Here is a 9,536-nt window from a genome sequence, read left to right as displayed (position 1 = left end):
CAGGCGGGTGCAGAATGAAACAAGACAACGAGCTGACGTGTGTGGAATGTGATAACACAATTAACCCATTACCACAACAATTAACAATAACCAGACACAAAACGCAGGCAGACCAACTAAGGGGCGTGAGACAGGACAAAAACTACGGGGAGGCGGGACCAGAGGAGGCACAGGCGGGAACAGAGGAGGCACAACCGTGACAGCTAGCTATCTAACTGACCAAATAACTACCACTTGCTTGCTAGCCAACAACCAGACTTTTGATAGTTTAAAGAATTTAAATGTTACTCACATTACCACGCCCATATGTCCGTAAGTGTATGGTTAACACAGCCAAAGTATTCTGTCGGCTACCAGGAGTATTTTAACCAATGATATTTAGAGGGTATGTCTCATCAAAATTCAAAAGGTATTCAGTTGATGTTCAGAGGGTGTGTCAGACTTAAGTTGCGCACAGAGTCAAGTGTTTAAAATGGACTTCGGTCTGCACCTAATTCTCCAAGGCAGGATTCTCCCTGTTTTATCAAAATGTTATGCCACAATACTGTTTTAAAAAAATAGTAAAAGAATAACAAAGTGAACTGTCACCAATCTATGTAGTGTTTAATTTCCAGTATACATATGATCACATGCCATGGTTTGTCATAAAATATTGAATATATTCAATAATTTAGATATCTTCCATCAATATGTTGATATTTTTTTAAATATATACTGCTGGACCCTAGTTCAAGCAAAAAAAAACAAAAAAAAAAAACTGCAGGACAACCTTGAAAACTGGCCAATGAATTCAGACTATCACAGCTAAAGGTTTGTCCTGCCTGCTGCACGGCCCCTGGCGCCCCCCCCGCGTGCGCGCTGGTCTTCGCCCCAGACATGGTTAGATCACGGCCTTGTATTGATTTTGGGATTTTCCACAGAGAGAGTGGCGTAGGTGCTGAGCGGGAGGTGAACGGGCGCGTGTTCCTCTGCCCTTGTGTTACAGAATCGGCTAATGTTACACCTCTGTTGGAACAACCCCAGGCCTAAGGGGGAGGGGGGTGGGGAGGTGGGGGCGGGTCAGAGAGTAAACTAGAACAGGGTCAACAGACCTGGCCCTGGAAGGGAGCACTGAGGAGGGAAAGTGTGCTCTTGCACTTTTTTCTTTCTTTTTTTTTTACAGATTATATGTCAGTGTTGTTCTGCTTTTACTGGGGACCATTGTGTATCTACATGATTTCTTGCTTGTATTTTTGTGGCAGTACTGTTTTCCCAAACCCCACTTGATTAGTTTGAGTACCAGTTCCAGACACAAAAATAAGAAAAACAGAAGTTAAGTTTAAATTATGAAATTATCATTGACAAAAATCTCTTCAATTTAGAAGGAGGAAAAAACATTTCTTTGCAGTTTTCCTTTATAAATCACAATTTCTTTTGTTTTCTATGCAGTAAGAAAACAACAGGAGTTATGTAGACAAGGGTGGCTGAGGCAGTTCAGGAAGAATATTCAACAGATGTGCTCAATTTCTAATTAACAGCCAGTCTCTGACAGCTGATCCACATGGCAAGCTCAACAATCTACTGCGAGTCAAATGAATCTCAGACTGAGTGAATTCGAAATCAAGAAGAAATATTACTGAGCAAAAATGAAATGACTTGCACTGAAGGAAATTAACTGGCAAGGGCCATAATAATAATAATAATAGTAATAATAATAATCATACTTGTACAGTATATAGAGGAGGGAGTCTGAGATGTCGTCAATTCCACTTCTGGATGAACCTAATACAAACTGTCAATCAACAGTGGATGTTACCTCCACCCATTTTAGGTTTCATGACTCTTCACTGTCCATCATTACATTTTTTTATTTTTACATATAATGTTCTCATTCTACTTACTGTACTCATAACTTAATAATTAATACAATAGACTAAAACCCTGTTTTATTAAACCATAATGTGTTAATATACATATTTGGGTCATTGTAGTCTGTTTACAGGCTAACATGTAATTAAAAATATTTCAAGAAGTTACACTGGCAAAGGACATTTGATAGATCCTGATGGCAGGTAGTAATCTGATTTAAAGGTTGCACAGTTATATCAACACGTGTGTGTCCGTGTGCGTGTGTGTGTGGGTGCGTGCGTGCACATGTGTGTGTGCATGTGCGTTTCAGAGAGACTGTAGATTTTTGACTAAAGCTTGCCGCGACGTTGTCTCACATGTACAGTTAACACCTGACATTAACAAGTTTGGCAGGAACGGGGGAGAAAAAATGAGAGAAAAAAAAAACCAAAAACAGTATTTCTCAGATGTGGAGTCTTGTCTGCGAGGCGGGCGGTGCAGTTCCGTCCTGCAGCTGTCACGTCTCAGGTTCTCTTTGTTCGCCGGGCGCCCACGTGTCATCCGTCCCCCGGTGACTGATAATGAGAGCATGTGACATTTTACCCGAGAAATGCCGGCCGGAAGGTTGAGTTACCCTCCCGGCGTATCGGCGGCGGCGGCGGCGGCAGCGGCGGCGTTATGAACACTCGCGTAAAGAAGGCGTGTTGTGACTGATGGGCGGCCGCGGAGCGCAGGCGCGCGGCGCGGCGAGATGCTATCGCCCGGCAGATTAAAGAGGGCGGATAAAATCAGCGCGGGCGACGAGGCGAGCCACGGGCGGGGAGGAGGAGGAGCCCCGCGAGCGTTAGCGCCGACGCCGCGTCTTCCCTCCGGCGCGGTCGGCGCTCCGGTTTCTCGGAGGTGCCCGATCGTAATTCGGCGAAGGCTCGGCAGACGTGCCCCGCCGAGGCTGCCGTTTCCTCATGGCGTGAGGGGAACGGGGGCGGGGGGAACTGGCGGGGGGGGGAGATGTGTTAACTCAGGGGTCACAGGGCCGCTGAAGTGAAATGCACAGGGGGTCTCTCGGTGGCTATTCCCGACCGGAACGTGCTTCCGGCAGGTCCTGTGACTCAGGCCACCTGCCGGTGTCACGTTTCGCCAGGGGGCAGAGAGGGGGTGGTCCTGAGGGGACGGGGGGGACGGGGGGACAGGTTCAGCGGGGCACGGACGCGGGGGTTATTTTCAGTAATGCGAATTGATCCCCGTGACTCCCACCACTGATTTTTTTTTTTCTCCCAGCGAAGACCTCTGCTCGTCATTCTCCTTTTTTTAATGGGCACAAAAATGGCTGACAGTGACAAGGTGTCCCTCTGTGTTTAATGGAGGGAGTCAGCCGGCTCTGGGATTCATTTTCAAGAAGTCACAAGGTTATTTCACGCAAAAGTTAGCGCTAAACAAAGAAAATAAAACGACTGTGATTTAGTACAATATATTGTGTCGTTAAAAGACACAATAGTTGGATCACAAACTACAATTTTTAAAATCAGTTTTTTTTTCGAATACCATCGTGCATCTGTGTTCATTATCTATATTCTGCGCTTCAGTAGATTTGGATTTTAATATTTTTAAATATCTTGAAATACAAGAAATGCTGTTAATTTAGACATAGCTTTATTTTTCTGGCTGTGCTTACACAATTTCACTCTCTGACCAATGGACTGATGGAGCAGCTCCCCCCAAAGTAACATCAATACCTTCATATTCCCACTAGATGGTGATGCAACACGGATAAGGTTCCTTGAACCTCGATGGTGCCTGATCTTGTTTTGCTGGGAAATTCTCTACAGGGAGGTTAAAAACAGCGCAGGTGAGATGAGAGAAATAAAATGTGATTTGACAGCTGTGTCCCTGTGAACTGTCCTGGAGAGGCACAGGGTAAGGAATGCTGCTCTGCTCTCTGCTTAAATGGTGACCCCGAGTAAAATAACTGGTAGCCCGTGTTTACAGAAATTCTGACACGCGTCTCTTTCAATACTGAAGGTTACCATGCCATTGGTTTTGTAACAATCTGATCCCTGCATGGGTAATACTAGACCAAACATACGCAACGGTTTCTATAACATGTAAAGGAATTGATTAATAAATAATGCATTTGTCTGTGCATTGTTTGCTTTGTAGCAGAGCAATGTCGTTGTCTGTCTGACGGTTACAGACGACCCACTTGCAATCAAATGTGCGTACGTTTTTACAGACATGGAACTGGAGCAACAGCAGCCATTGTTAACAGCCAAAGGACTGGACAAAGGACAGGTCCTGCACAGGCACAGGGTAGCTTTTCATTGCTGAATATAGCAGGCATTCGGTTTAGGTGTAGTAACTTCAAATTGTCAAAACTTTAGTTGAAGCGTGGCTTCTTTCTTTAATTTTGCTCTCCTGAATGAACCTTCGCTGTGGGTCCAAGGTCAGCAACCCCCTCTGCTTCTCCTAGGAGCACCTGTTAAAGTTGGGCGTTATTTTCAGTGGCGTTTAGTGACCCACCGTGACCCCTTGAGGTCACACATGATAGTTTCTCTTTATTTTTTACCTTAGGTCAGATGGCATGTTGTCACCCTGATCATCAAAGTCACCAAAGTCAAAATGTAGAGAGGCCCAAGACATGGCACTGTCAGCACAAATAGCTTTCAGTCTCTGACATGTTTGAACTAATGAAGAGGTTGCCATCCTTAGCAAAATGCAATGATTGGTTAACAAGAGCTAACACACGCTAGCCCTCCTCATTTTGGATTTCATGAAGTTTCACTCACTTCTGGTGATGTGGGTGTAATAACTGAGCCTGGTAATAAACTAAATGAACTGTCGAAGAATTCTCAGAGCATTAGTGCTGTCCCTTAGACAGGTGACAGCGATTCTCTCCCACAATCTATGCTGCTCGTACAAGCAAAGCGTCCTTATCTTTTCCTGCCTGGCCCTGCTACCCATAAACATTAACATTCATTACTGCAATTGAACATTCTGTGGAAGAACTGAAAACAATGCAAACGGCTTGTAAATGCAATGCAAACGGCTGTCCTTATGGGGCCACTACTGTTGAACCTGCTCCCTATTTTTTTCTCTATTTCATTGCCCTCCCGCTAATCCAGAATATGCTCTTTAGCATAATGAATAAAGAGCCTTTAAAAGTCAAGTCTCTGTCAGCATTACTCATCTTTCTCTCTTTTCCTTCCTCGCCCCTCTCCCTCCCTCCCTCCCTGCCTCCCTCGGCTGTGTTCATTTCCTCTTCCTGTGTCTCAGGCAGGGGAAATTGAGTCTGGCCTCGGGACAGATAATGAGGCGTGCACGTGTAAGGGGGGAGGACGGAGTCGTGATGAACAAAGGGCCATGCTCCGGGACATCAGGACGTGACACCACCGCGAGCGAGCCGCTGGGCAGGAAGCGGGGCAGCGCTCAACTTCCTGTGGAGACAGGAAAGGAGACAGGACCCGGCGTACTGCTGGAGTCTGCGTGTGTCATCCACCACACACTGCTGACAGCCTGAAAATTACAGCGAACAGTCTAGAAATACTAGGCACACCTGCAGTAATAACTTATTACTTATTACTTGAAGCTTTTTCGTATTAATCATATTCTTTGTCTTTTGTTAATATTACTACTACTACTCCCACTACAACTGCTACTACTAATAATAATTATCATCATCATCATAATCCTCATTAGCTTAATAATCAATTTTATCACCATAATCATCATCATTACCATCATGATGAAGTTGCTATTGACAGTAAATGATTCGTAATTAGTATTACTGCAATAAGAATAATAGTGTTTGTTCTGAGTACTGATACTGAGTACCAGGTCATATTCACAAACTTTGCTGGAATTATGGATCCAATTATAATACATTATACATGTATTCAATTATATATTACGACTAAATCCCTTTGAAAGCACTGACTGAGCTGACTTGCAATAAAGCATCTGTGGGTATTGATGCCAACCACTCCCTGTCCCACATTGATGACATCACAGCCTGAGAATGCGAATGACCATGAAAGGGTAGAAAATCTAGCCATTTAACACACTGAAGCTTTGACACAAGTAAGGGTGAGTGCTGTGTTGGGTGAAGGTACTGGCTGACAAAGAGGTAGAAGGACATGCTGGGGTAAAGATTTTAATCTCGACTCCTGTCCAAGCCAACCTTGGCAGTACCGTGACCCAAATGGTTGAAATTGGTGCTACTGGATGGCAATGGGGCTGCCTGGTATTTAAGTGGCCAGAGAGTGTGGGGACTCGCATGGGCCTGGGACAGCTGTCAGAACCGCAGGAATCGGGGCGTGGGGGTGGAGCAAGAGCCCCTCATGGAGGAGGCCAGGTCACTGAGTTCAGCTGACTTCACATTTTTAACTGGAGCGTCCAGTCAGCTGGCAGAGGACCGGGATCAAGTTGACTTCTAGATACCGGCAGGCTGTCCTGCTGTAGATGCTGATATCATGCGTGTGTCACACGCAACAGACCTTTCTCTTTCTCTGCTTCCGCAGTGTTATTCTATACTAGAGAACACAATATTATATTTTAATTGAATACATTTGTATGAGCGCCTATTTAAAAAAATGTCTTGTGCTTTCTCTTTGGCAATATGTTTTCTGACGTCTGCACATGTTCAGCTGAAGCTGTATCCTGGGCTGGCCCCGGTCTGTTCGGGGCCCAACCAATAGCGCACATTAGAACCTGGCGGGACCAAGTTCATTCACGGCCACCAAAACAAAAAAAGGGGGAAAAAATGGGAAGCTTGGGCTCGACTTTAATGAGCGATAAATCATTCCCCCGCTCCTGAAGAGAGCCGTAAAAGCAAATCAGGCGACATTTCCTAACCGAGTCCGTTTGCGTCCTCCACTTCCGTAATTCTTAGCTCTTTTTTTCCTTCGGGTTTGCCGGTAAATTGCATCTCAGAGAAGGAGAGGAAAACTGATTCATGGGCCCGGAGCGCGGCACCTCGTCCGACCTCGCATTTAAATCTGACCTCGCCCTCTTCGGGTCTGAACACCAGCCAGAAACGTTCTTCGGTCGTCCGCGAAGACTGCTGTCTCAGCTAGGCTCCCGTTTAAAAAAAAAAAAAAAATGTTAATTACATGGTGTACCCTGACCGATGGCTCTGATATTCGATTACGTCATGGTGTTCGGCCCCTGCTGTTCACGTGAGGGCCAGGGAGAAAGGGAAGCAACGGCTCGGGTTGGGCAGTGTTTTTTCGGCCGTCCTCTCCTGGATGTTAATGAGGGTGTGTGTGTGGGGGGTGGGGGGGGGTGGGGGGGCTGCCGTGGAAACGAGCGGCCGGGTTAAGAGAAAATGCGGACAGGTCTTTAAACTGCCTCCCGCAGCCATAAGGGGGCCTGATTTATGGGAGCCTCTAATGGTGTCTGCGCTCTCGCCCGCCTCGCTCACCCCTCTCTCACATCTGGAGCTCCGCTGGCCACCGGCTTCTCTCATCAAGGCTGTTAATCCTGGGAAATGTAGTCAGGATACGGCTGCAGAGAGATAGCATTCGGCCCCCACCCCTCCAAACACACAGAATAAAAATAAAAAAACCCTATGTGTAATTATGAACTCCAGCATAATCCTGGATGGAGAACCCATACAAAGATAACCCCCCACCCCCTCCTCTCCGCTCCCAAGCATACCACCGCTTCAATAAGGCTGCATGCTCCCGAGCAGATGCAGCAGGTCGGGGGGGTTATTGGTGTGAAATCAGGGTGTGTGCTCACTGAAACCTCTAAGTGCAACACTCCTGAATGGCTGAAGGTGTGCAGTTGACCCTACAGCTGCAACAGAGAGAGCGAGAGAGAGAGAGAGAGATATAGAGAGAAAGAGAGAGAAAAAGAGCTGTGTGTTTCTTTGATTGTCGTGTGTGGGTGGGCTAGAGGAATGGCAGCCAGCCCGGTGACCCGCTCTGGCGGTGCCGGCGGTGATGGCCGAGGGCACGCGGCGGTTTGAACGGTTCGGATTTCTCCCCAGCGGCTCCTTCGAGACCCCGCGCGTCGCTGGAGCGCCGCACCGCTCGCGCTCAAAGATAAACGCGAGGAACCCGTCTCCCGGGCCGCTACGCAACGCACGCCTGCGGGGGCGGAGCCTACCGGCGGAGCGGCGCGCGGGGACCGCAGAGGGAGCTCCTCTCGGCAACAGGGACCGGGAGACAGGCGCGGCTCGGCCGGTCCCCGGGGGGGTACGCCGCGGGCTGCGTGGCGAGCGCGGCGTTTTAATCGACTGTAATTGTCTGTTCTTTACCTGCGAGATTGATGATAATAACTTACCCGCTGTCGTACAGTGACAACCCCCCTCAAACCCCCCCCCCCAACCCCACCACCACCACCCACAGCGCAGCACGCCTCCCGTTAACAGGGAGATGGGCGTAGTGTTGGGGTGGTGACAGCTCCGCACGTTTACGTGTTTGGTATATTCCTGACGAGGTGCTGTCACCTGTGCATACGCGGGCAGGTACACAGAGGTTTAACCCAACCTGGCACTGAGGATTAAATGACCAAGGTCTGGATCCTTCAAGACATCCTAGATGAAGAGGGAAGATTCAGTCGTACTGTGATGGTTCTCTAAGATTCAGTCAATGTTTGTCCTAAAATAATCTGGTGTAAAATAAATGCTAGCATTGCTGGGTTTTAAATTCATTTTAATGGCCACCATTAAATGGCTCACCAAACCATGTCTGGGAAGAAAACAGCAATGATTATGAATTAGCATTTCACCGTGAGCCAAGATTACTGAAATGTATTCAAATACAATTCTCTTTCTTTAACTTTGAGTTTCAGACAAATTCATAACAACTAATAAGGCTAAGTAAAGTATTTGTTTGGCATTATTTCACTTAATTGCAATTAAACTGACATAAAAAGGTCCTTCTGCATAAAATATCATTTGTGCTACGATTTGTACAACCCAGCTCTTTTAAAAGTATTCAGGCTACTACTAAATATTTACTTAGTTTACATATTTAACTCCCTGTCTTAGAGGGATATTTACTCTTAGTAGTCTATTATTGTAATAGGCTATTACACGGATTATGTTTTGAGCTGAAACACAAGATACCATCCTGAAACACTTTATTTCTAAAGAGTTGGATATACATTTCAAACTTATACAGAATAAAACAAAATAAGCAATTTTTTACATCATGTGAAAATAATATACATAATAGTATTTATAGGTACATTTTTGTTATTTTGGCAATCATTGAAAGAACATGTTCAGCAATGAAATTGGCAGGTGCATCAAGTAAATTTGAATGAACTAGCGATTCTACATAACTTCATGTCTCAAATGCATTGGTAACTGCATTGATAACAGGTTGGACATATTTTTGGGGAAATCGTTAGACCCTCTCTTCTCCAATACCCCTGGTCTCTTATCCAGACAGGGGTTCAGCACTGCTCCCATCTGCGGCACCCCTGCTTCCTGAATGCCAGACTAAACGCCCCTTTCCTGTCCTTTCCTGTGCTTTCCAAAAAGTCACAGGTTAGGAGGAGAGGCTGATTTACTGAGCATCTCTCCAGCACTGATTTTCCTGTTAATGAAATTGCCCTTCCTCTAAGTGGGGCTAAAATGCATGTGATTAACATACCAATTACATCTGAAGTGACATATAATATATGATAATAAAATAAAAATAATAAAATAGTATACTAATATAGAAAAATTAACTTGTATAAAAGAAATGCAATTTTTTTTT

The 9,536-nt window shown here is 45.8% G+C and overlaps 1 long non-coding RNA gene across 1 annotated transcript; it reads left to right on the top strand.

Annotated features, from left to right (window-relative positions):
* The first annotated feature begins 3,583 nt into the window (after nucleotides 1-3,583).
* LOC135242300 (uncharacterized) lies at nucleotides 3,584-5,800 on the top strand. The gene is made up of 2 exons (XR_010326300.1): nucleotides 3,584-3,673; nucleotides 5,098-5,800. It is a non-coding gene; the product is annotated as an uncharacterized LOC135242300 (long non-coding RNA).
* The last annotated feature ends 3,736 nt before the right edge of the window (nucleotides 5,801-9,536 follow it).

This window comes from Anguilla rostrata, chromosome 16 (genome assembly GCF_018555375.3).
Source record: "Anguilla rostrata isolate EN2019 chromosome 16, ASM1855537v3, whole genome shotgun sequence".
NCBI lineage: Eukaryota > Metazoa > Chordata > Actinopteri > Anguilliformes > Anguillidae > Anguilla > Anguilla rostrata.
This window is presented reverse-complemented; position numbering and strand designations above follow the sequence as displayed.